The sequence below is a fragment of the Salmo salar genome, chromosome 25, assembly GCF_965601325.2.
Source record: "Salmo salar chromosome 25, fSalSal1, whole genome shotgun sequence".
Lineage (NCBI taxonomy): Eukaryota > Metazoa > Chordata > Actinopteri > Salmoniformes > Salmonidae > Salmo > Salmo salar.
Window position 1 is genome coordinate 698,701 of NC_138315.1, and position 26,949 is coordinate 725,649.

A 26,949-nucleotide genomic window follows, 5' to 3' on the forward strand; every position below is an offset into this window, starting at 1 on the left:
GAAAATGGTTTTAAAATGTATTTTTTAGGCCTGTCCAGAATGTCGCTAGTTCGGCATGACCGGGGTCACTGTTTTTGTGTCACGAAAATGAACAAAAAAAATCAGCAATTTTTGGTGAAAATGGTTTTCAAATTTTTTTTTAGGCCTGTCCAGAATGTCGCTAGTTCGGCATGATCGGAGTCATCGTTTTTGGTGACAAAAATAGAAATCTACAATTTTTTGTGGAAATGGTTTTAATTTTATTTTTTAGGCCTGTCCAGAATGTCGCTAGTTCGGCATGACCGGGGTCACTGTTTTTGTGTCACGAAAATGAAAAAAAAATATCTGCAATTTTTTGTGAAAATGGTTTTAAAATGTTTTTTTTAGGCCTGTCCAGAATGTCGATAGTTCGGCATGACCGGGGTCACTGTTTTTGTGTCAAAAAATGAAAAAAAGAATTCTGAGCTTTTTTTTTGAAAATGGTTCTAAAATGCTTTTTTTTTAGGCCTGTCCAAAATGTCGCTAGTTCGGCATGATTGGAGTCATCGTTTTTGGTGACAAAAATAGAAATCTACAATTTTTTGTGAAAATGGTTTTAAAATGTTTTTTTTTTAGGCCTGTCCAGAATGTCGCTAGTTCGGCATGACCGGGGTCACTGTTTTTGTGTCACCAAAATGAAAGAAAAAAAATCTGCAATTTTTTGTGAAAATGGTTTTACATTTTTTTTTAGGCCTGTCCAGAATGTCGCTTTTTCGGCATGATCGGAGTCATCGTTTTAAGTGACAAAAATAGAAATCTACAATTTTTTGTGAAAATGGTTTTAAAATGTTTTTTTTATGCCTGTCCAGAATGTCGATAGTTCAGCATGACCGGGGTCACTGTTTTTGTGTCAAAAAATGAAAAAAAAAATCTGAGCTTTTTTGTGAAAATGGTTCTAAAATGTTTTTTTTTAGGCCTGTCCAAAATGTCGCTAGTTCGGCATGATCGGAGTCATCGTTTTTGGTGACAATATAGAAATCTGCAATTTTTTGTGAAATTGGTTTTAAAATGTTTTTTTAGGCCTGTCCAGAATGTCGATAGTTCGGCATGACCGGGGTCACTGTTTTTGTGTCAAAAAATGAAATCTGCAATTTTTTGTGAAATTGGTTTTAAAATGTTTTTTTAGGCCTGTCCAAAATGTCGCTAGTTCTGCATGATCGGAGTCATCGTTTTTGGTGACAATATAGAAATCTGCAATTTTTTGTGAAAATGGTTTTAAAATGTTTTTTTAGGCCTGTCCAGAATGTCGCTAGTTCGGCATGACCGGGGTCACTGTTTTTGTGTCACGAAAATGAAAAAAAAAAATCAGCAATTTTTGGTGAAAATGGTTTTAAAAAAATTTTTTAGGCCTGTCCAGAATGTTGCTTTTTCGGCATGATCGGAGTCATCGTTTTTAGGGACAAAATAGAAATCTACAATTTTTTGTGAAAATGGTTTTAAAATGTTTTTTTAGGCCTGTCCAGAATGTCGATAGTTCGGCATGACCGGGGTCACTGTTTTTGTGTCCAAAAATGAAAAAAAAAAATCTGAGCTTTTTTGTGAAAATGGTTCTAAAATGTTTTTTTTTAGGCCTGTCCAAAATGTCGCTAGTTCGGCATGATCGGAGTCATCGTTTTTGGTGACAATATAGAAATCTGCAATTTTTTGTGAAAATGGTTTTAAAATGTTTTTTTAGGCCTGTCCAGAATGTCGATAGTTCGGCATGACCGGGGTCACTATTTTTGTGTCAAAAAATGAAAAAAAAAAATCTGAGCTGTTTTTGTGAAAATGGTTCTAAAATTGGTTTTTTTAGGCCTGTCCAAAATGTCGCTAGTTCTGCATGATCGGAGTCATCGTTTTTGGTGACAATATAGAAATCTGCAATTTTTTGTGAAAATGGTTTTAAAATGTTTTTTTAGGCCTGTCCAGAATGTCGCTAGTTCGGCATGACCGGGGTCACTGTTTTTGTGTCACGAAAATGAAAAAAAAAAATCAGCAATTTTTGGTGAAAATGGTTTTAAATTTTTTTTTTAGGCCTGTCCAGAATGTTGCTTTTTCGGCATGATCGGAGTCATCGTTTTTAGGGACAAAATAGAAATCTACAATTTTTTGTGAAAATGGTTTTAAAATGTTTTTTTAGGCCTGTCCAGAATGTTGCTTTTTCGGCATGATCGGAGTCATCGTTTTTAGGGACAAAATAGAAATCTACAATTTTTTGTGAAAATGGTTTTAAAATGTTTTTTTAGGCCTGTCCAGAATGTCGATAGTTCGGCATGACCGGGGTCACTATTTTTGTGTCAAAAAATGAAAAAAAAAAATCTGAGCTGTTTTTGTGAAAATGGTTCTAAAATGGGGTTTTTTAGGCCTGTCCAAAATGTCGCTAGTTCTGCATGATCGGAGTCATCGTTTTTGGTGACAATATAGAAATCTGCAATTTTTTGTGAAAATGGTTTTAAAATGTTTTTTTAGGCCTGTCCAGAATGTCGCTAGTTCGGCATGACCGGGGTCACTGTTTTTGTGTCACGAAAATGAAAAAAAAAAATCAGCAATTTTTGGTGAAAATGGTTTTAAATTTTTTTTTTAGGCCTGTCCAGAATGTTGCTTTTTCGGCATGATCGGAGTCATCGTTTTTAGGGACAAAATAGAAATCTACAATTTTTTGTGAAAATGGTTTTAAAATGTTTTTTTAGGCCTGTCCAGAATGTCGATAGTTCGGCATGACCGGGGTCACTATTTTTGTGTCAAAAAATGAAAAAAAAAAATCTGAGCTGTTTTTTTGAAAATGGTTCTAAAATGGTTTTTTTTAGGCCTGTCCAAAATGTCGCTAGTTCTGCATGATCGGAGTCATCGTTTTTGGTGACAATATAGAAATCTGCAATTTTTTGTGAAAATGGTTTTAAAATGTTTTTTTAGGCCTGTCCAGAATGTCGCTAGTTCGGCATGACCGGGGTCACTGTTTTTGTGTCACGAAAATGAAAAAAAAAAATCAGCAATTTTTGGTGAAAATGGTTTGAAATTTTTTTTTTAGGCCTGTCCAGAATGTTGCTTTTTCGGCATGATCGGAGTCATCGTTTTTAGGGACAAAATAGAAATCTAAAATTTTTTGTGAAAATCGTTTTAAAATGTTTTTTTTTTAGGCCTGTCCAGAATGTCGCTAGTTCGGCATGACCGGGGTCACTGTTTTTGTGTCACCAAAATGAAAGAAAAAAAATCTGCAATTTTTTGTGAAAATGGTTTTACATTTTTTTTTAGGCCTGTCCAGAATGTCGCTTTTTCGGCATGATCGGAGTCATCGTTTTAAGTGACAAAAATAGAAATCTACAATTTTTTGTGAAAATGGTTTTAAAATGTTTTTTTTAGGCCTGTCCAGAATGTCGATAGTTCAGCATGACCGGGGTCACTGTTTTTCTGTCACTAAAATGAAGACAAAAAAAAATCTGCAATTTTTGGTGAAAATGGTTTTAAAATGTTTTTTTAGGCCTGTCCAGAATGTCGCTAGTTCGGCATGACCGGGGTCACTGTTTTTGTGTCACGAAAATGAACAAAAAAAATCAGCAATTTTTGGTGAAAATGGTTTTAAAAATTTTTTTTAGGCCTGTCCAGAATGTCGCTAGTTCGGCATGATCGGAGTCATCGTTTTTGGTGACAAAAATAGAAATCTACAATTTTTGGTGGAAATGGTTTTAATTTTATTTTTTAGGCCTGTCCAGAATGTCGCTAGTTCGGCATGACCGGGGTCACTATTTTTGTGTCAAAAAATGAAGAAAAAAAAATCTGAGCTGTTTTTGTGAAAATGGTTCTAAAATGGGTTTTTTTAGGCCTGTCCAAAATGTCGCTAGTTCTGCATGATCGGAGTCATCGTTTTTGGTGACAATATAGAAATCTGCAATTTTTTGTGAAAATGGTTTTAAAATGTTTTTTTAGGCCTGTCCAGAATGTCGCTAGTTCGGCATGACCGGGGTCACTGTTTTTGTGTCACGAAAATGAAAAAAAAAAATCAGCAATTTTTGGTGAAAATGGTTTGAAATTTTTTTTTTAGGCCTGTCCAGAATGTTGCTTTTTCGGCATGATCGGAGTCATCGTTTTTAGGGACAAAATAGAAATCTAAAAATTTTTGTGAAAATCGTTTTAAAATGTTTTTTTTTTAGGCCTGTCCAGAATGTCGCTAGTTCGGCATGACCGGGGTCACTGTTTTTGTGTCACCAAAATGAAAGAAAAAAAATCTGCAATTTTTTGTGAAAATGGTTTTACATTTTTTTTTAGGCCTGTCCAGAATGTCGCTTTTTCGGCATGATCGGAGTCATCGTTTTAAGTGACAAAAATAGAAATCTACAATTTTTTGTGAAAATGGTTTTAAAATGTTTTTTTTAGGCCTGTCCAGAATGTCGATAGTTCAGCATGACCGGGGTCACTGTTTTTCTGTCACTAAAATGAAGACAAAAAAAAATCTGCAATTTTTTGTGAAAATGGTTTTAAAATGTTTTTTTAGGCCTGTCCAGAATGTCGCTAGTTCGGCATGACCGGGGTCACTGTTTTTGTGTCACGAAAATGAACAAAAAAAATCAGCAATTTTTGGTGAAAATGGTTTTAAAAATTTTTTTTAGGCCTGTCCAGAATGTCGCTAGTTCGGCATGATCGGAGTCATCGTTTTTGGTGACAAAAATAGAAATCTACAATTTTTTGTGGAAATGGTTTTAATTTTATTTTTTAGGCCTGTCCAGAATGTCGCTAGTTCGGCATGACCGGGGTCACTGTTTTTGTGTCACGAAAATGAAAAAAAAATATCTGCAATTTTTTGTGAAAATGGTTTTAAAATGTTTTTTTTAGGCCTGTCCAGAATGTCGATAGTTCGGCATGACCGGGGTCACTGTTTTTGTGTCAAAAAATGAAAAAAAGAATTCTGAGCTTTTTTTTTGAAAATGGTTCTAAAATGCTTTTTTTTTAGGCCTGTCCAAAATGTCGCTAGTTCGGCATGATTGGAGTCATCGTTTTTGGTGACAAAAATAGAAATCTACAATTTTTTGTGAAAATGGTTTTAAAATGTTTTTTTTTTAGGCCTGTCCAGAATGTCGCTAGTTCGGCATGACCTTGGGTCACTCTTTTTGTGTCACCAAAATGAAAGAAAAAAAATCTGCAATTTTTTGTGAAAATGGTTTTACATTTTTTTTTAGGCCTGTCCAGAATGTCGCTTTTTCGGCATGATCGGAGTCATCGTTTTAAGTGACAAAAATAGAAATCTACAATTTTTTGTGAAAATGGTTTTAAAATGTTTTTTTTATGCCTGTCCAGAATGTCGATAGTTCAGCATGACCGGGGTCACTGTTTTTGTGTCAAAAAATGAAAAAAAAAATCTGAGCTTTTTTGTGAAAATGGTTCTAAAATGTTTTTTTTTAGGCCTGTCCAAAATGTCGCTAGTTCGGCATGATCGGAGTCATCGTTTTTGGTGACAATATAGAAATCTGCAATTTTTTGTGAAATTGGTTTTAAAATGTTTTTTTAGGCCTGTCCAGAATGTCGATAGTTCGGCATGACCAGGGTCACTGTTTTTGTGTCAAAAAATGAAATCTGCAATTTTTTGTGAAATTGGTTTTAAAATGTTTTTTTAGGCCTGTCCAAAATATCGCTAGTTCGACATGATTGGAGTCATTGTTTTTGGTGACAAAATTAGAAATCTGCAATTTTTTGTGAAAATGGTTTTAAAATGTTTTTTTTAGGCCTGTCCAGAATGTCGCTTTTTCGGCATGATCGGAGTCATCGTTTTTAGTGACAAAAATAGAAATCTACAATTTTTTGTGAAAATGGTTTTAAAATGTTTTTTTTAGGCCTGTCCAGAATGTCGATAGTTCGGCATGACCGGGGTCACTATTTTTGTGTCAAAAAATGAAAAAAAAAATCTGAGCTGTTTTTGTGAAAATGGTTCTAAAATGTTTTTTTTTAGGCCTGTCCAAAATGTCGCTAGTTCTGCATGATCGGAGTCATCGTTTTTGGTGACAATATAGAAATCTGCAATTTTTTGTGAAAATGGTTTTAAAATGTTTTTTTAGGCCTGTCCAGAATGTCGCTAGTTCGGCATGACCGGGGTCACTGTTTTTGTGTCACGAAAATGAAAAAAAAAAATCAGCAATTTTTGGTGAAAATGGTTTTACATTTTTTTTTTAGGCCTGTCCAGAATGTTGCTTTTTCGGCATGATCGGAGTCATCGTTTTTAGGGACAAAATAGAAATCTACAATTTTTTGTGAAAATGGTTTTAAAATGTTTTTTTAGGCCTGTCCAGAATGTTGCTTTTTCGGCATGATCGGAGTCATCGTTTTTAGGGACAAAATAGAAATCTACAATTTTTTGTGAAAATGGTTTTAAAATGTTTTTTTAGGCCTGTCCAGAATGTCGATAGTTCGGCATGACCGGGGTCACTATTTTTGTGTCAAAAAATGAAAAAAAAAAATCTGAGCTGTTTTTGTGAAAATGGTTCTAAAATGGGTTTTTTTAGGCCTGTCCAAAATGTCGCTAGTTCTGCATGATCGGAGTCATCGTTTTTGGTGACAATATAGAAATCTGCAATTTTTTGTGAAAATGGTTTTAAAATGTTTTTTTAGGCCTGTCCAGAATGTCGCTTTTTCGGCATGATCGGAGTCATCGTTTTAAGTGACAAAAATAGAAATCTACAATTTTTTGTGAAAATGGTTTTAAAATGTTTTTTTTAGGCCTGTCCAGAATGTCGATAGTTCAGCATGACCGGGGTCACTGTTTTTCTGTCACTAAAATGAAGACAAAAAAAAATCTGCAATTTTTTGTGAAAATGGTTTTAAAATGTTTTTTTAGGCCTGTCCAGAATGTCGCTAGTTCGGCATGACCGGGGTCACTGTTTTTGTGTCACGAAAATGAACAAAAAAAATCAGCAATTTTTGGTGAAAATGGTTTTAAAAATTTTTTTTAGGCCTGTCCAGAATGTCGCTAGTTCGGCATGATCGGAGTCATCGTTTTTGGTGACAAAAATAGAAATCTACAATTTTTTGTGGAAATGGTTTTAATTTTATGTTTTAGTCCTGTCCAGAATGTCGCTAGTTCGGCATGACCGGGGTCACTGTTTTTGTGTCACGAAAATGAAAAAAAAATATCTGCAATTTTTTGTGAAAATGGTTTTAAAATGTTTTTTTTAGGCCTGTCCAGAATGTCGATAGTTCGGCATGACCGGGGTCACTGTTTTTGTGTCAAAAAATGAAAAAAAGAATTCTGAGCTTTTTTTTTGAAAATGGTTCTAAAATGCTTTTTTTTTAGGCCTGTCCAAAATGTCGCTAGTTCGGCATGATTGGAGTCATCGTTTTTGGTGACAAAAATAGAAATCTACAATTTTTTGTGAAAATGGTTTTAAAATGTTTTTTTTTTAGGCCTGTCCAGAATGTCGCTAGTTCGGCATGACCTTGGGTCACTGTTTTTGTGTCACCAAAATGAAAGAAAAAAAATCTGCAATTTTTTGTGAAAATGGTTTTACATTTTTTTTTAGGCCTGTCCAGAATGTCGCTTTTTCGGCATGATCGGAGTCATCGTTTTAAGTGACAAAAATAGAAATCTACAATTTTTTGTGAAAATGGTTTTAAAATGTTTTTTTTATGCCTGTCCAGAATGTCGATAGTTCAGCATGACCGGGGTCACTGTTTTTGTGTCAAAAAATGAAAAAAAAAATCTGAGCTTTTTTGTGAAAATGGTTCTAAAATGTTTTTTTTTAGGCCTGTCCAGAATGTCGATAGTTCGGCATGACCAGGGTCACTGTTTTTGTGTCAAAAAATGAAATCTGCAATTTTTTGTGAAATTGGTTTTAAAATGTTTTTTTAGGCCTGTCCAAAATGTCGCTAGTTCGACATGATTGGAGTCATTGTTTTTGGTGACAAAATTAGAAATCTGCAATTTTTTGTGAAAATGGTTTTAAAATGTTTTTTTTAGGCCTGTCCAGAATGTCGCTTTTTCGGCATGATCGGAGTCATCGTTTTTAGTGACAAAAATAGAAATCTACAATTTTTTGTGAAAATGGTTTTAAAATGTTTTTTTTAGGCCTGTCCAGAATGTCGATAGTTCGGCATGACCGGGGTCACTGTTTTTGTGTCCAAAAATGAAAAAAAAAAATCTGAGCTTTTTTGTGAAAATGGTTCTAAAATGTTTTTTTTTAGGCCTGTCCAAAATGTCGCTAGTTCGGCATGATCGGAGTCATCGTTTTTGGTGACAATATAGAAATCTGCAATTTTTTGTGAAAATGGTTTTAAAATGTTTTTTTAGACCTGTCCAGAATGTCGATAGTTCGGCATGACCGGGGTCACTATTTTTGTGTCAAAAAATGAAAAAAAAAAATCTGAGCTGTTTTTGTGAAAATGGTTCTAAAATGGTTTTTTTTAGGCCTGTCCAAAATGTCGCTAGTTCTGCATGATCGGAGTCATCGTTTTTGGTGACAATATAGAAATCTGCAATTTTTTGTGAAAATGGTTTTAAAATGTTTTTTTAGGCCTGTCCAGAATGTCGCTAGTTCGGCATGACCGGGGTCACTGTTTTTGTGTCACGAAAATGAAAAAAAAAAATCAGCAATTTTTGGTGAAAATGGTTTTACATTTTTTTTTTAGGCCTGTCCAGAATGTTGCTTTTTCGGCATGATCGGAGTCATCGTTTTTAGGGACAAAATAGAAATCTACAATTTTTTGTGAAAATGGTTTTAAAATGTTTTTTTAGGCCTGTCCAGAATGTTGCTTTTTCGGCATGATCGGAGTCATCGTTTTTAGGGACAAAATAGAAATCTACAATTTTTTGTGAAAATGGTTTTAAAATGTTTTTTTAGGCCTGTCCAGAATGTCGATAGTTCGGCATGACCGGGGTCACTATTTTTGTGTCAAAAAATGAAAAAAAAAAATCTGAGCTGTTTTTGTGAAAATGGTTCTAAAATGGTTTTTTTTAGGCCTGTCCAAAATGTCGCTAGTTCTGCATGATCGGAGTCATCGTTTTTGGTGACAATATAGAAATCTGCAATTTTTTGTGAAAATGGTTTTAAAATGTTTTTTTAGGCCTGTCCAGAATGTCGCTAGTTCGGCATGACGGGTCACTGTTTTTGTGTCACGAAAATGAAAAAAAAAAATCAGCAATTTTTGGTGAAAATGGTTTTAAATTTTTTTTTTAGGCCTGTCCAGAATGTCGCTTTTTCGGCATGATCGGAGTCATCGTTTTTAGTGACAAAAATAGAAATCTGCAATTTTTTGTGAAAATGGTTTTAAAATGTTTTTTTAGGCCTGTCCAGAATGTCGATAGTTCGGCATGACCGGGGTCACTGTTTTTCTGTCACTAAAATGAAGACAAAAAAAAATCTGCAATTTTTTGTGAAAATGGTTTTAAAATGTTTTTTTAGGCCTGTCCAGAATGTCGATAGTTCGGCATGACCGGGGTCACTGTTTTTGTGTCAAAAAATGAAAAAAAAAATCGGAGCTTTTTTTGTGAAAATGGTTTTAAAATGTATTTTTTAGGCCTGTCCAGAATGTCGCTAGTTCGGCATGACCGGGGTCACTGTTTTTGTGTCACGAAAATGAACAAAAAAAATCAGCAATTTTTGGTGAAAATGGTTTTCAAATTTTTTTTTAGGCCTGTCCAGAGTGTCGCTAGTTCGGCATGATCGGAGTCATCGTTTTTGGTGACAAAAATAGAAATCTACAATTTTTTGTGGAAATGGTTTTAATTTTATTTTTTAGGCCTGTCCAGAATGTCGCTAGTTCGGCATGACCGGGGTCACTGTTTTTGTGTCACGAAAATGAAAAAAAAATATCTGCAATTTTTTGTGAAAATGGTTTTAAAATGTTTTTTTTAGGCCTGTCCAGAATGTCGATAGTTCGGCATGACCGGGGTCACTGTTTTTGTGTCAAAAAATGAAAAAAAGAATTCTGAGCTTTTTTTTTGAAAATGGTTCTAAAATGCTTTTTTTTTAGGCCTGTCCAAAATGTCGCTAGTTCGGCATGATTGGAGTCATCGTTTTTGGTGACAAAAATAGAAATCTACAATTTTTTGTGAAAATGGTTTTAAAATGTTTTTTTTTTAGGCCTGTCCAGAATGTCGCTAGTTCGGCATGACCTTGGGTCACTGTTTTTGTGTCACCAAAATGAAAGAAAAAAAATCTGCAATTTTTTGTGAAAATGGTTTTACATTTTTTTTTAGGCCTGTCCAGAATGTCGCTTTTTCGGCATGATCGGAGTCATCGTTTTAAGTGACAAAAATAGAAATCTACAATTTTTTGTGAAAATGGTTTTAAAATGTTTTTTTTATGCCTGTCCAGAATGTCGATAGTTCAGCATGACCGTGGTCACTGTTTTTGTGTCAAAAAATGAAAAAAAAAATCTGAGCTTTTTTGTGAAAATGGTTCTAAAATGTTTTTTTTTAGGCCTGTCCAAAATGTCGCTAGTTCGGCATGATCGGAGTCATCGTTTTTGGTGACAATATAGAAATCTGCAATTTTTTGTGAAATTGGTTTTAAAATGTTTTTTTAGGCCTGTCCAGAATGTCGATAGTTCGGCATGACCAGGGTCACTGTTTTTGTGTCAAAAAATGAAATCTGCAATTTTTTGTGAAATTGGTTTTAAAATGTTTTTTTAGGCCTGTCCAAAATGTCGCTAGTTCGACATGATTGGAGTCATTGTTTTTGGTGACAAAATTAGAAATCTGCAATTTTTTGTGAAAATGGTTTTAAAATGTTTTTTTTAGGCCTGTCCAGAATGTCGCTTTTTCGGCATGATCGGAGTCATCGTTTTTAGTGACAAAAATAGAAATCTACAATTTTTTGTGAAAATGGTTTTAAAATGTTTTTTTTAGGCCTGTCCAGAATGTCGATAGTTCGGCATGACCGGGGTCACTATTTTTGTGTCAAAAAATGAAAAAAAAAAATCTGAGCTGTTTTTGTGAAAATGGTTCTAAAATGGTTTTTTTTAGGCCTGTCCAAAATGTCGCTAGTTCTGCATGATCGGAGTCATCGTTTTTGGTGACAATATAGAAATCTGCAATTTTTTGTGAAAATGGTTTTAAAATGTTTTTTTAGGCCTGTCCAGAATGTCGCTAGTTCGGCATGACCGGGGTCACTGTTTTTGTGTCACGAAAATGAAAAAAAAAAATCAGCAATTTTTGGTGAAAATGGTTTTACATTTTTTTTTTAGGCCTGTCCAGAATGTTGCTTTTTCGGCATGATCGGAGTCATCGTTTTTAGGGACAAAATAGAAATCTACAATTTTTTGTGAAAATGGTTTTAAAATGTTTTTTTAGGCCTGTCCAGAATGTCGATAGTTCGGCATGACCGGGGTCACTGTTTTTCTGTCACTAAAATGAAGACAAAAAAAAATCTGCAATTTTTTGTGAAAATGGTTTTAAAATGTATTTTTTAGGCCTGTCCAGAATGTCGCTAGTTCGGCATGACCGGGGTCACTGTTTTTGTGTCACGAAAATGAACAAAAAAAATCAGCAATTTTTGGTGAAAATGGTTTTCAAATTTTTTTTTAGGCCTGTCCAGAGTGTCGCTAGTTCGGCATGATCGGAGTCATCGTTTTTGGTGACAAAAATAGAAATCTACAATTTTTTGTGGAAATGGTTTTAATTTTATTTTTTAGGCCTGTCCAGAATGTCGCTAGTTCGGCATGACCGGGGTCACTGTTTTTGTGTCACGAAAATGAAAAAAAAATATCTGCAATTTTTTGTGAAAATGGTATGTCGCTAGTTCGGCATGACCGGGGTCACTGTTTTTGTGTCACGAAAATGAACAAAAAAAATCAGCAATTTTTGGTGAAAATGGTTTTCAAATTTTTTTTTAGGCCTGTCCAGAGTGTCGCTAGTTCGGCATGATCGGAGTCATCGTTTTTGGTGACAAAAATAGAAATCTACAATTTTTTGTGGAAATGGTTTTAATTTTATTTTTTAGGCCTGTCCAGAATGTCGCTAGTTCGGCATGACCGGGGTCACTGTTTTTGTGTCACGAAAATGAAAAAAAAATATCTGCAATTTTTTGTGAAAATGGTTTTAAAATGGTTTTTTTAGGCCTGTCCAGAATGTCGATAGTTCGGCATGACCGGGGTCACTGTTTTTGTGTCAAAAAATGAAAAAAAGAATTCTGAGCTTTTTTTTTGAAAATGGTTCTAAAATGCTTTTTTTTTAGGCCTGTCCAAAATGTCGCTAGTTCGGCATGATTGGAGTCATCGTTTTTGGTGACAAAAATAGAAATCTACAATTTTTTGTGAAAATGGTTTTAAAATGTTTTTTTTTTAGGCCTGTCCAGAATGTCGCTAGTTCGGCATGACCGGGGTCACTGTTTTTGTGTCACCAAAATGAAAGAAAAAAAATCTGCAATTTTTTGTGAAAATGGTTTTAAAATGTTTTTTTTTTAGGCCTGTCCAGAATGTCGCTAGTTCGGCATGACCTTGGGTCACTGTTTTTGTGTCACCAAAATGAAAGAAAAAAAATCTGCAATTTTTTGTGAAAATGGTTTTACATTTTTTTTTAGGCCTGTCCAGAATGTCGCTTTTTCGGCATGATCGGAGTCATCGTTTTAAGTGACAAAAATAGAAATCTACAATTTTTTGTGAAAATGGTTTTAAAATGTTTTTTTTATGCCTGTCCAGAATGTCGATAGTTCAGCATGACCGGGGTCACTGTTTTTGTGTCAAAAAATGAAAAAAAAAATCTGAGCTTTTTTGTGAAAATGGTTCTAAAATGTTTTTTTTTAGGCCTGTCCAAAATGTCGCTAGTTCGGCATGATCGGAGTCATCGTTTTTGGTGACAATATAGAAATCTGCAATTTTTTGTGAAATTGGTTTTAAAATGTTTTTTTAGGCCTGTCCAGAATGTCGATAGTTCGGGTCACTGTTTTTGTGTCAAAAAATGAAATCTGCAATTTTTTGTGAAATTGGTTTTAAAATGTTTTTTTAGGCCTGTCCAAAATGTCGCTAGTTCGACATGATTGGAGTCATCGTTTTTGGTGACAAAATTAGAAATCTGCAATTTTTTGTGAAAATGGTTTTAAAATGTTTTTTTTAGGCCTGTCCAGAATGTCGCTTTTTCGGCATGATCGGAGTCATCGTTTTTAGTGACAAAAATAGAAATCTACAATTTTTTGTGAAAATGGTTTTAAAATGTTTTTTTTAGGCCTGTCCAGAATGTCGATAGTTCGGCATGACCGGGGTCACTGTTTTTGTGTCCAAAAATGAAAAAAAAAAATCTGAGCTTTTTTGTGAAAATGGTTCTAAAATGTTTTTTTTTAGCTCTGTCCAAAATGTCGCTAGTTCGGCATGATCGGAGTCATCGTTTTTGGTGACAATATAGAAATCTGCAATTTTTTGTGAAAATGGTTTTAAAATGTTTTTTTAGGCCTGTCCAGAATGTCGATAGTTCGGCATGACCGGGGTCACTATTTTTGTGTCAAAAAATGAAAAAAAAAAATCTGAGCTGTTTTTGTGAAAATGGTTCTAAAATGTTTTTTTTTAGGCCTGTCCAAAATGTCGCTAGTTCTGCATGATCGGAGTCATCGTTTTTGGTGACAATATAGAAATCTGCAATTTTTTGTGAAAATGGTTTTAAAATGTTTTTTAGGCCTGTCCAGAATGTCGCTAGTTCGGCATGACCGGGGTCACTGTTTTTGTGTCACGAAAATGAAAAAAAAAAATCAGCAATTTTTGGTGAAAATGGTTTTACATTTTTTTTTTAGGCCTGTCCAGAATGTTGCTTTTTCGGCATGATCGGAGTCATCGTTTTTAGGGACAAAATAGAAATCTACAATTTTTTGTGAAAATGGTTTTAAAATGTTTTTTTAGGCCTGTCCAGAATGTTGCTTTTTCGGCATGATCGGAGTCATCGTTTTTAGGGACAAAATAGAAATCTACAATTTTTTGTGAAAATGGTTTTAAAATGTTTTTTTAGGCCTGTCCAGAATGTCGATAGTTCGGCATGACCGGGGTCACTATTTTTGTGTCAAAAAATGAAAAAAAAAAATCTGAGCTGTTTTTGTGAAAATGGTTCTAAAATGGGTTTTTTTAGGCCTGTCCAAAATGTCGCTAGTTCTGCATGATCGGAGTCATCGTTTTTGGTGACAATATAGAAATCTGCAATTTTTTGTGAAAATGGTTTTAAAATGTTTTTTTAGGCCTGTCCAGAATGTCGCTAGTTCGGCATGACCGGGGTCACTGTTTTTGTGTCACGAAAATGAAAAAAAAAAATCAGCAATTTTTGGTGAAAATGGTTTTAAACTTTTTTTTTAGGCCTGTCCAGAATGTTGCTTTTTCGGCATGATCGGAGTCATCGTTTTTAGGGACAAAATAGAAATCTACAATTTTTTGTGAAAATGGTTTTAAAATGTTTTTTTAGGCCTGTCCAGAATGTCGATAGTTCGGCATGACCGGGGTCACTGTTTTTGTGTCCAAAAATGAAAAAAAAAAATCTGAGCTTTTTTGTGAAAATGGTTCTAAAATGTTTTTTTTTAGGCCTGTCCAAAATGTCGCTAGTTCGGCATGATCGGAGTCATCGTTTTTGGTGACAATATAAAAATCTGAGCTTTTTTTGTGAAAATGGTTCTAAAATGTTTTTTTTTAGGCCTGTCCAAAATGTCGCTAGTTCTGCATGATCGGAGTCATCGTTTTTGGTGACAATATAGAAATCTGCAATTTTTTGTGAAATTGGTTTTAAAATGTTTTTTTAGGCCTGTCCAGAATGTCGATAGTTCGGCATGACCGGGGTCACTGTTTTTGTGTCAAAAAATGAAATCTGCAATTTTTTGTGAAATTGGTTTTAAAATGTTTTTTTAGGCCTGTCCAGAATGTCGCTAGTTCGGCATGATCGGAGTCATCGTTTTTGGTGACAAAATTAGAAATCTGCAATTTTTTGTGGAAATGGTTTTAATTTTATTTTTTAGGCCTGTCCAGAATGTCGCTAGTTCGGCATGACCGGGGTCACTGTTTTTGTGTCACGAAAATGAAAAAAAAATATCTGCAATTTTTTGTGAAAATGGTTTTAAAATGTTTTTTTTAGGCCTGTCCAGAATGTCGATAGTTCGGCATGACCGGGGTCACTGTTTTTGTGTCAAAAAATGAAAAAAAAAAATCTGAGCTTTTTTTGTGAAAATGGTTCTAAAATGGTTTTTTTTAGGCCTGTCCAAAATGTCGCTAGTTCTGCATGATCGGAGTCATCGTTTTTAGGGACAAAATAGAAATCTGCAATTTTTTGTGAAAATGGTTTTAAAATGTTTTTTTAGGACTGTCCAGAATGTCGCTAGTTCGGCATGACCGGGGTCACTGTTTTTGTGTCACGAAAATGAAGAGAAAAAAAAATCTGCAATTTTTTGTGAAAATGGTTTTAAAATGTTTTTTTAGGCCTGTCCAGAATGTCGATAGTTCGGCATGACCGGGGTCACTGTTTTTGTGTGAAAAAATGAAAAAAAAAATCTGAGCTTTTTTTGTGAAAATGGTTTTAAAATGTATTTTTTAGGCCTGTCCAGAATGTCGCTAGTTCGGCATGACCGGGGTCACTGTTTTTGTGTCACGAAAATGAAAAAAAAATATCTGCAATTTTTTGTGAAAATGGTTTTAAAATGTTTTTTTTAGGCCTGTCCAGAATGTCGATAGTTCGGCATGACCGGGGTCACTGTTTTTGTGTCAAAAAATGAAAAAAAGAATTCTGAGCTTTTTTTTTGAAAATGGTTCTAAAATGCTTTTTTTTTAGGCCTGTCCAAAATGTCGCTAGTTCGGCATGATTGGAGTCATCGTTTTTGGTGACAAAAATAGAAATCTACAATTTTTTGTGAAAATGGTTTTAAAATGTTTTTTTAGGCCTATCCAGAATGTTTTTTTAGGCCTATTCGTGACACTGTTTTTGTGTCACGAAAATGAAAAAAAAAAATCAGCAATTTTTTGTGAAAATGGTTTTAAAATGTTTTTTTTAGGCCTGTCCAGAATGTCGCTTTTTCAGCATGATCGGAGTCATCGTTTTTAGTGACAAAAATAGAAATCTACAATTTTTTGTGAAAATGGTTTTAAAATGTTTTTTTTAGGCCTGTCCAGAATGTCGATAGTTCGGCATGACCGGGGTCACTATTTTTGTGTCCAAAAATGAAAAAAAAAAATCTGAGCTGTTTTTGTGAAAATGGTTCTAAAATGTTTTTTTTTAGGCCTGTCCAAAATGTCGCTAGTTCTGCATGATCGGAGTCATCGTTTTTGGTGACAATATAGAAATCTGCAAATTTTTGTGAAAATGGTTTTAAAATGTTTTTTTAGGCCTGTCCAGAATGTCGCTAGTTCGGCATTATCGGAGTCATCGTTTTTGGTGACAAAAATAGAAATCTACAATTTTTTGTGGAAATGGTTTTAATTTTATTTTTTAGGCCTGTCCAGAATGTCGCTAGTTCGGCATGACCGGGGTCACTGTTTTTGTGTCACGAAAATGAAAAAAAAATATCTGCAATTTTTTGTGAAAATGGTTTTAAAATGTTTTTTTTAGGCCTGTCCAGAATGTCGATAGTTCGGCATGACCGGGGTCACTGTTTTTGTGTCAAAAAATGAAAGAAAAAAAATCTGCAATTTTTGGTGAAAATGGTTTTACATTTTTTTTTAGGCCTGTCCAGAATGTCACTTTTTCGGCATGATCGGAGTCATCGTTTTTAGTGACAAAAATAGAAATCTAAAATTTTTTGTGAAAATGGTTTTAAAATGTTTTTTTTAGGCCTGTCCAGAATGTCGATAGTTCAGCATGACCGGGGTCACTGTTTTTGTGTCAAAAAATGAAAAAAAAAAATCTGAGCTTTTTTGTGAAAATGGTTCTAAAATGTTTTTTTTTAGGCCTGTCCAAAATGTCGCTAGTTCTGCATGATCGGAGTCATCGTTTTTAGGGACAAAATAGAAATCTGCAATTTTTTGTGAAAATGGTTTTAAAATGTTTTTTTAGGACTGTCCAGAATGTCGCTAGTTCGGCATGACCGGGGTCACTGTTTTTGTGTCACGAAAATGAAGAGAAAAAAAAATCTGCAATTTTTGGTGAAAATGGTTTTAAAATGTTTTTTTAGGCCTGTCCAGAATGTCGATAGTTCGGCATGACCGGGGTCACTGTTTTTGTGTGAAAAAATGAAAAAAAAAATCTGAGCTTTTTTTGTGAAAATGGTTTTAAAATGTATTTTTTAGGCCTGTCCAGAATGTCGCTAGTTCGGCATGACCGGGGTCACTGTTTTTGTCACGAAAATGAACAAAAAAAATCAGCAATTTTTGGTGGAAATGGTTTTAAAAAATTTTTTTAGGCCTGTCCAGAATGTCGCTAGTTCAGCATGATCGGAGTCATCGTTTTTGGTGACAAAAATAGAAATCTACAATTTTTTGTGGAAATGGTTTTAATTTTATTTTTTAGGCCTGTCCAGAATGTCGCTAGTTCGGCATGACCGGGGTCACTGTTTTTGTGTCACGAAAATGAAAAAAAAATATCTGCAATTTTTTGTGAAAATGGTTTTAAAATGTTTTTTTTAGGCCTGTCCAGAATGTCGATAGTTCGGCATGACCGGGGTCACTGTTTTTGTGTCAAAAAATGAAAAAAAGAATTCTGAGCTTTTTTTTTGAAAATGGTTCTAAAATGCTTTTTTTTTAGGCCTGTCCAAAATGTCGCTAGTTCGGCATGATTGGAGTCATCGTTTTTGGTGACAAAAATAGAAATCTACAATTTTTTGTGAAAATGGTTTTAAAATGTTTTTTTAGGCCTATCCAGAATGTTTTTTTAGGCCTATTCGTGACACTGTTTTTGTGTCACGAAAATGAAAAAAAAAAATCAGCAATTTTTGGTGAAAATGGTTTTAAAATTTTTTTTTAGGCCTGTCCAGAATGTCGCTTTTTCGGCATGATTGGAGTCATCTTTTTTAGGGACAAAATAGAAATCTACAATTTTTTGTGAAAATGGTTTTAAAATGTTTTTTTTAGGCCTGTCCAGAATGTCGCTAGTTCGGCATGATCGGAGTCATCGTTTTTGGTGACAAAAATAGAAATCTACAATTTTTTGTGGAAATGGTTTTAATTTTATTTTTTAGGCCTGTCCAGAATGTCGCTAGTTCGGCATGACCGGGGTCACTGTTTTTGTCACGAAAATGAACAAAAAAAATCAGCAATTTTTGGTGGAAATGGTTTTTAAATTTTTTTTTAGGCCTGTCCAGAATGTCGCTAGTTCAGCATGATCGGAGTCATCGTTTTTGGTGACAAAAATAGAAATCTACAATTTTTTGTGGAAATGGTTTTAATTTTATTTTTTAGGCCTGTCCAGAATGTCGCTAGTTCGGCATGACCGGGGTCACTGTTTTTGTGTTACGAAAATGAAAAAAAAATATCTGCAATTTTTTGTGAAAATGGTTTTAAAATGTTTTTTTTAGGCCTGTCCAGAATGTCGATAGTTCGGCATGACCGGGGTCACTGTTTTTGTGTCAAAAAATGAAAAAAAGAATTCTGAGCTTTTTTTTTGAAAATGGTTCTAAAATGCTTTTTTTTTAGGCCTGTCCAAAATGTCGCTAGTTCGGCATGATTGGAGTCATCGTTTTTGGTGACAAAAATAGAAATCTACAATTTTTTGTGAAAATGGTTTTAAAATGTTTTTTTAGGCCTATCCAGAATGTTTTTTTAGGCCTATTCGTGACACTGTTTTTGTGTCACGAAAATGAAAAAAAAAAATCAGCAATTTTTGGTGAAAATGGTTTAAAAAAATTTTTTTAGGCCTGTCCAGAATGTCGCTTTTTCGGCATGATTGGAGTCATCTTTTTTAGGGACAAAATAGAAATCTACAATTTTTTGTGAAAATGGTTTTAAAATGTTTTTTTTAGGCCTGTCCAGAATGTCGATAGTTCGGCATGACCGGGGTCACTATTTTTGTGTCAAAAAATGAAAAAAAAAAATCTGAGCTGTTTTTGTGAAAATGGTTCTAAAATGTTTTTTTTTAGGCCTGTCCAAAATGTCGCTAGTTCTGCATGATCGGAGTCATCGTTTTTGGTGACAATATAGAAATCTGCAATTTTTTGTGAAAATGGTTTTAAAATGTTTTTTTTAGGCCTGTCCAGAATGTCGCTAGTTCGGCATGATCGGAGTCATCGTTTTTGGTGACAAAAATAGAAATCTACAATTTTTTGTGGAAATGGTTTTAATTTTATTTTTTAGGCCTGTCCAGAATGTCGCTAGTTCGGCATGACCGGGGTCACTGTTTTTGTGTCACGAAAATGAAAAAAAAAAATCAGCAATTTTTGGTGAAAATGGTTTTAAATTTTTTTTTTAGGCCTGTCCAGAATGTCGCTTTTTCGGCATGATCGGAGTCATCGTTTTTAGGGACAAAATAGAAATCTACAATTTTTTGTGAAAATGGTTTTAAAATGTTTTTTTTAGGCCTGTCCAGAATGTCGCCAGTTCGGCATGACCGGGGTCACTGTTTTTGTGTCACTAAAATGAAGAAAAAAAGAAATCTGCAATTTATTGTGAAAATGGTTTTACATTTTTTTTTTAGGCCTGTCCAGAATGTCGCTTTTTCGGCATGATCGGAGTCATCGTTTTTACTGACAAAAATAGAAATCTACAATTTTTTGTGAAAATGGTTTTAAAATGTTTTTTTTAGGCCTGTCCAGAATGTCGATAGTTCAGCATGACCGGGGTCACTGTTTTTGTGTCAAAAAATGAAAAAAAAAATCTGAGCTTTTTTGTGAAAATGGTTCTAAAATGTTTTTTTTTAGGCCTGTCCAAAATGTCGCTAGTTCGGCATGATCGGAGTCATCGTTTTTGGTGACAATATAGAAATCTGCAATTTTTTTTGAAAATGGTTTTAAAATGTTTTTTTAGGCCTGTCCAGAATGTCGATAGTTCGGTCACTGTTTTTGTGTCAAAAAATGAAAAAAAAAAATCTGAGCTTTTTTTGTGAAAATGGTTCTAAAATGTTTTTTTTTAGGCCTGTCCAAAATGTCGCTAGTTCGGCATGATCGGAGTCATCGTTTTTGGTGACAATATAGAAATCTGCAATTTTTTGTGAAAATGGTTTTAAAATGTTTTTTTAGGCCTATCCAGAATGTCGATAGTTCGGCATGACCGGGGTCACTGTTTTTGTGTCACGAAAATGAAGAAAAAAAATCAGCAATTTTTGGTGAAAATGGTTTTAAATTTTTTTTTTAGGCCTGTCCAGAATGTCGCTTTTTCGGCATGATCGGAGTCATCGTTTTTAGGGACAAAATAGAAATCTACAATTTTTTGTGAAAATGGTTTTAAAATGTTTTTTAGGCCTGTCCAGAATGTCGATAGTTCGGCATGACCGGGGTCACTGTTTTTGTGTCAAAAAATGAAAAAAAAAATCTGAGCTTTTTTTGTGAAAATGGTTTTAAAATGTATTTTTTAGGCCTGTCCAGAATGTCGCTAGTTCGGCATGACCGGGGTCACTGTTTTTGTGTCACGAAAATGAACAAAAAAAATCAGCAATTTTTGGTGAAAATGGTTTTAAAAATTTTTTTTAGGCCTGTCCAGAATGTCGCTAGTTCGGCATGATCGGAGTCATCGTTTTTGGTGACAAAAATAGAAATCTACATTTTTTTGTGGAAATGGTTTTAAAATGTTTTTTTTTTAGGCCTGTCCAGAATGTCGCTAGTTCGGCATGACCGGGGTCACTGTTTTTGTGTCACCAAAATGAAAGAAAAAAAATCTGCAATTTTTTGTGAAAATGGTTTTACATTTTTTTTTAGGCCTGTCCAGAATGTCGCTTTTTCGGCATGATCGGAGTCATCGTTTTAAGTGACAAAAATAGAAATCTACAATTTTTTGTGAAAATGGTTTTAAAATGTTTTTTTTAGGCCTGTCCAGAATGTCGATAGTTCAGCATGACCGGGGTCACTGTTTTTGTGTCAAAAAATGAAAAAAAAAATCTGAGCTTTTTTGTGAAAATGGTTCTAAAATGTTTTTTTTAGGCCTGTCCAAAATGTCGCTAGTTCGGCATGATCGGAGTCATCGTTTTTAGGGACAATATAGAAATCTGCAATTTTTTGTGAAAATGGTTTTAAAATGTTTTTTTAGGCCTATCCATAATGTCGATAGTTCGGCATGACCGGGGTCACTGTTTTTGTGTCACGAAAATGAAAAAAAAAAATCAGCAATTTTTGGTGAAAATGGTTTAAAAAATTTTTTTTAGGCCTGTCCAGAATGTCGCTTTTTCGGCATGATCAGAGTCATCGTTTTTAGGGACAAAATAGAAATCTACAATTTTTTGTGAAAATGGTTTTAAAATGTTTTTTTTAGGCCTGTCCAGAATGTCGCTAGTTCGGCATGACCGGGGTCACTGTTTTTGTGTCACTAAAATGAAGAAGAAAAAAAAATCTGCAATTTTTTGTGAAAATGGTTTTAAAATGTTTTTTTAGGCCTGTCCAGAACGTCGATAGTTCGGCATGACCGGGGTCACTGTTTTTGTGTCAAAAAATGAAAAAAAAAATCTGAGCTTTTTTTGTGAAAATGGTTTTAAAATGTTTTTTTTAGGCCTGTCCAGAATGTCGCTAGTTCGGCATGACCGGGGTCACTGTTTTTGTGTCACGAAAATGAAAAAAAAAAATCTGCAATTTTTGGTGAAAATGGTTTTAAAAATTTTTTTTAGGCCTGTCCAGAATGTCGCTAGTTCGGCATGATCGGAGTCATCGTTTTTGGTGACAAAAACAGAAATCTACAATTTTTGGTGGAAATGGTTTTAATTTTATTTTTTAGGCCTGTCCAGAATGTCGCTAGTTCGGCATGACCGGGGTCACTGTTTTTGTGTCACGAAAATGAAAAAAAAATATCTGCAATTTTTTGTGAAAATGGTTTTAAAATGTTTTTTTTAGGCCTGTCCAGAATGTCGCTAGTTCGGCATGACCGGGGTCACTGTTTTTGTGTCACGAAAATGAAAAAAAAAAATCAGCAATTTTTGGTGAAAATGTTTTAAAAAAATTTTTTTAGGCCTGTCCAGAATGTCGCTAGTTCGGCATGATCGGAGTCATCGTTTTTAGGGACAATATAGAAATCTGCAATTTTTTGTGAAAATGGTTTTAAAATGTTTTTTTAGGCCTGTCCAGAATGTCGATAGTTCGGTCACTGTTTTTGTGTCAAAAAATGAAAAAAAAAAATCTGAGCTTTTTTTGTGAAAATGGTTCTAAAATGTTTTTTTTTAGGCCTGTCCAAAATGTCGCTAGTTCTGCATGATCGGAGTCATCGTTTTTGGTGACAATATAGAAATCTGCAATTTTTTGTGAAAATGGTTTTAAAATGTTTTTTTAGGCCTATCCAGAATGTCGATAGTTCGGCATGACCGGGGTCACTTTTTTTTTGTCACTAAAATGAAAAAAAAAAAATCTGCAATTTTTGGTGAAAATGGTTTTAAAAAATTTTTTTAGGCCTGTCCAGAATGTCGCTTTTTCGGCATGATCGGAGTCATCGTTTTTAGGGACAAAATAGAAATCTACAATTTTTTGTGAAAATGGTTTTAAAATGTTTTTTTTAGGCCTGTCCAGAATGTCGCTAGTTCGGCATGACCGGGGTCACTGTTTTTGTGTCACTAAAATGAAGAAAAAAAAAAATCTGCAATTTTTTGTGAAAATGGTTTTACATTTTTTTTTTAGGCCTGTCCAGAATGTTGCTTTTTCGGCATGATCGGAGTCATCGTTTTTAGTGACAAAAATAGAAATCTACAATTTTTTGTGAAAATGGTTTTAAAATGTTTTTTTTAGGCCTGTCCAGAATGTCGATAGTTCAGCATGACCGGGGTCACTGTTTTTGTGTCAAAAAATGAAAAAAAAAATCTGAGCTTTTTTGTGAAAATGGTTCTAAAATGTTTTTTTTTAGGCCTGTCCAAAATGTCGCTAGTTCTGCATGATCGGAGTCATCGTTTTTGGTGACAATATAGAAATCTGCAATTTTTTTGTGAAAATGGTTTTAAAATGTTTTTTTAGGCCTATCCAGAATGTCGATAGTTCGGCATGACTGGGGTCACTGTTTTAGTGTCACGAAAATGAAAAAAAAAAATCGGCAATTTTTGGTGAAAATGGTTTTACATTTTTTTTTTAGGCCTGTCCAGAATGTCGCTTTTTCGGCATGATCGGAGTCATCGTTTTTAGGGACAAAATAGAAATCTACAATTTTTTGTGAAAATGGTTTTAAAATGTTTTTTTTAGGCCTGTCCAGAATGTCGATAGTTCAGCATGACCGGGGTCACTGTTTTTGTGTCAAAAAATGAAAAAAAAAATCTGAGCTTTTTTGTGAAAATGGTTCTAAAATGTTTTTTTTTAGGCCTGTCCAAAATGTCGCTAGTTCTGCATGATCGGAGTCATCGTTTTTGGTGACAATATAGAAATCTGCAATTTTTTTGTGAAAATGGTTTTAAAATGTTTTTTTAGGCCTATCCAGAATGTCGATAGTTCGGCATGACCGGGGTCACTGTTTTTGTGTCACGAAAATGAAAAAAAAAAATCAGCAATTTTTGGTGAAAATGGTTTTACATTTTTTTTTTTGGCCTGTCCAGAATGTCGCTTTTTCGGCATGATCGGAGTCATCGTTTTTAGGGACAAAATAGAAATCTACAATTTTTTGTGAAAATGGTTTTAAAATGTTTTTTTTAGGCCTGTCCAGAATGTCGCTAGTTCGGCATGACCGGGGTCACTGTTTTTGTGTCACTAAAATGAAGAAAAACAAAAATCTGCAATTTTTTGTGAAAATGGTTTTACATTTTTTTTTTAGGCCTGTCCAGAATGTCGCTTTTTCGGCATGATCGGAGTCATCGTTTTTAGTGACAAAAATAGAAATCTACAATTTTTTGTGAAAATGGTTTTAAAATGTTTTTTTTAGGCCTGTCCAGAATGTCGATAGTTCAGCATGACCGGGGTCACTGTTTTTGTGTCAAAAAATGAAAAAAAAAATCTGAGCTTTTTTGTGAAAATGGTTCTAAAATGTTTTTTTTTAGGCCTGTCCAAAATGTCGCTAGTTCTGCATGATCGGAGTCATCGTTTTTGGTGACAATATAGAAATCTGCAATTTTTTTGTGAAAATGGTTTTAAAATGTTTTTTTAGGCCTATCCAGAATGTCGATAGTTCGGCATGACCGGGGTCACTGTTTTTGTGTCACTAAAATGAAGAAAAACAAAAATCTGCAATTTTTTGTGAAAATGGTTTTACATTTTTTTTTTAGGCCTGTCCAGAATGTCGCTTTTTCGGCATGATCGGAGTCATCGTTTTTAGTGACAAAAATAGAAATCTACAATTTTTTGTGAAAATGGTTTTAAAATGTTTTTTTTAGGCCTGTCCAGAATGTCGATAGTTCAGCATGACCGGGGTCACTGTTTTTGTGTCAAAAAATGAAAAAAAAAATCTGAGCTTTTTTGTGAAAATGGTTCTAAAATGTTTTTTTTTAGGCCTGTCCAAAATGTCGCTAGTTCTGCATGATCGGAGTCATCGTTTTTGGTGACAATATAGAAATCTGCAATTTTTTTGTGAAAATGGTTTTAAAATGTTTTTTTAGGCCTATCCAGAATGTCGATAGTTCGGCATGACTGGGGTCACTGTTTTAGTGTCACGAAAATGAAAAAAAAAAATCGGCAATTTTTGGTGAAAATGGTTTTAAATTTTTTTTTTAGGCCTGTCCAGAATGTCGCTTTTTCGGCATGATCGGAGTCATCGTTTTTAGGGACAAAATAGAAATCTACAATTTTTTGTGAAAATGGTTTTAAAATGTTTTTTTTAGGCCTGTCCAGAATGTCGATAGTTCAGCATGACCGGGGTCACTGTTTTTGTGTCAAAAAATGAAAAAAAAAATCTGAGCTTTTTTGTGAAAATGGTTCTAAAATGTTTTTTTTTAGGCCTGTCCAAAATGTCGCTAGTTCTGCATGATCGGAGTCATCGTTTTTGGTGACAATATAGAAATCTGCAATTTTTTTGTGAAAATGGTTTTAAAATGTTTTTTTAGGCCTATCCAGAATGTCGATAGTTCGGCATGACCGGGGTCACTGTTTTTGTGTCACGAAAATGAAAAAAAAAAATCAGCAATTTTTGGTGAAAATGGTTTTACATTTTTTTTTTTGGCCTGTCCAGAATGTCGCTTTTTCGGCATGATCGGAGTCATCGTTTTTAGGGACAAAATAGAAATCTACAATTTTTTGTGAAAATGGTTTTAAAATGTTTTTTTTAGGCCTGTCCAGAATGTCGCTAGTTCGGCATGACCGGGGTCACTGTTTTTGTGTCACTAAAATGAAGAAAAACAAAAATCTGCAATTTTTTGTGAAAATGGTTTTACATTTTTTTTTTAGGCCTGTCCAGAATGTCGCTTTTTCGGCATGATCGGAGTCATCGTTTTTAGTGACAAAAATAGAAATCTACAATTTTTTGTGAAAATGGTTTTAAAATGTTTTTTTTAGGCCTGTCCAGAATGTCGATAGTTCAGCATGACCGGGGTCACTGTTTTTGTGTCAAAAAATGAAAAAAAAAATCTGAGCTTTTTTGTGAAAATGGTTCTAAAATGTTTTTTTTTAGGCCTGTCCAAAATGTCGCTAGTTCTGCATGATCGGAGTCATCGTTTTTGGTGACAATATAGAAATCTGCAATTTTTTTGTGAAAATGGTTTTAAAATGTTTTTTTAGGCCTATCCAGAATGTCGATAGTTCGGCATGACCGGGGTCACTGTTTTTGTGTCACTAAAATGAAGAAAAACAAAAATCTGCAATTTTTTGTGAAAATGGTTTTACATTTTTTTTTTAGGCCTGTCCAGAATGTCGCTTTTTCGGCATGATCGGAGTCATCGTTTTTAGTGACAAAAATAGAAATCTACAATTTTTTGTGAAAATGGTTTTAAAATGTTTTTTTTAGGCCTGTCCAGAATGTCGATAGTTCAGCATGACCGGGGTCACTGTTTTTGTGTCAAAAAATGAAAAAAAAAATCTGAGCTTTTTTGTGAAAATGGTTCTAAAATGTTTTTTTTAGGCCTGTCCAAAATGTCGCTAGTTCGGCATGATCGGAGTCATCGTTTTTGGTGACAATATAGAAATCTGCAATTTTTTGTGAAAATGGTTTTAAAATGTTTTTTTAGGCCTGTCCAGAATGTCGATAGTTCGGTCACTGTTTTTGTGTCAAAAAATGAAAAAAAAAAATCTGAGCTTTTTTTGTGAAAATGGTTCTAAAATGTTTTTTTTTAGGCCTGTCCAAAATGTCGCTAGTTCGGCATGATCGGAGTCATCGTTTTTGGTGACAATATAGAAATCTGCAATTTTTTGTGAAAATGGTTTTAAAATGTTTTTTTAGGACTATCCAGAATGTCGATAGTTCGGCATGACCGGGGTCACTGTTTTTGTGTCACGAAAATGAAAAAAAAAAATCAGCGATTTTTGGTGAAAATGGTTTTAAATTTTTTTTTTAGGCCTGTCCAGAATGTCGCTTTTTCGGCATGATCGGAGTCATCGTTTTTAGGGACAAAATAGAAATCTACAATTTTTTGTGAAAATGGTTTTAAAATGTTTTTTTTAGGCCTGTCCAGAATGTCGCTAGTTCGGCATGACCGGGGTCACTGTTTTTGTGTCACGAAAATGAAAAAAAAAAATCTGCAATTTTTGGTGAAAATGGTTTTACATTTTTTTTTTAGGCCTGTCCAGAATGTCGCTTTTTCGGCATGATCGGAGTCATCGTTTTTAGGGACAAAATAGAAATCTACAATTTTTTGTGAAAATGGTTTTAAAATGTTTTTTTTAGGCCTGTCCAGAATGTCGCTAGTTCGGCATGACCGGGGTCACTGTTTTTGTGTCACTAAAATGAAGAAAAACAAAAATCTGCAATTTTTTGTGAAAATGGTTTTACATTTTTTTTTTAGGCCTGTCCAGAATGTCGCTTTTTCGGCATGATCGGAGTCATCGTTTTTAGTGACAAAAATAGAAATCTACAATTTTTTGTGAAAATGGTTTTAAAATGTTTTTTTTAGGCCTGTCCAGA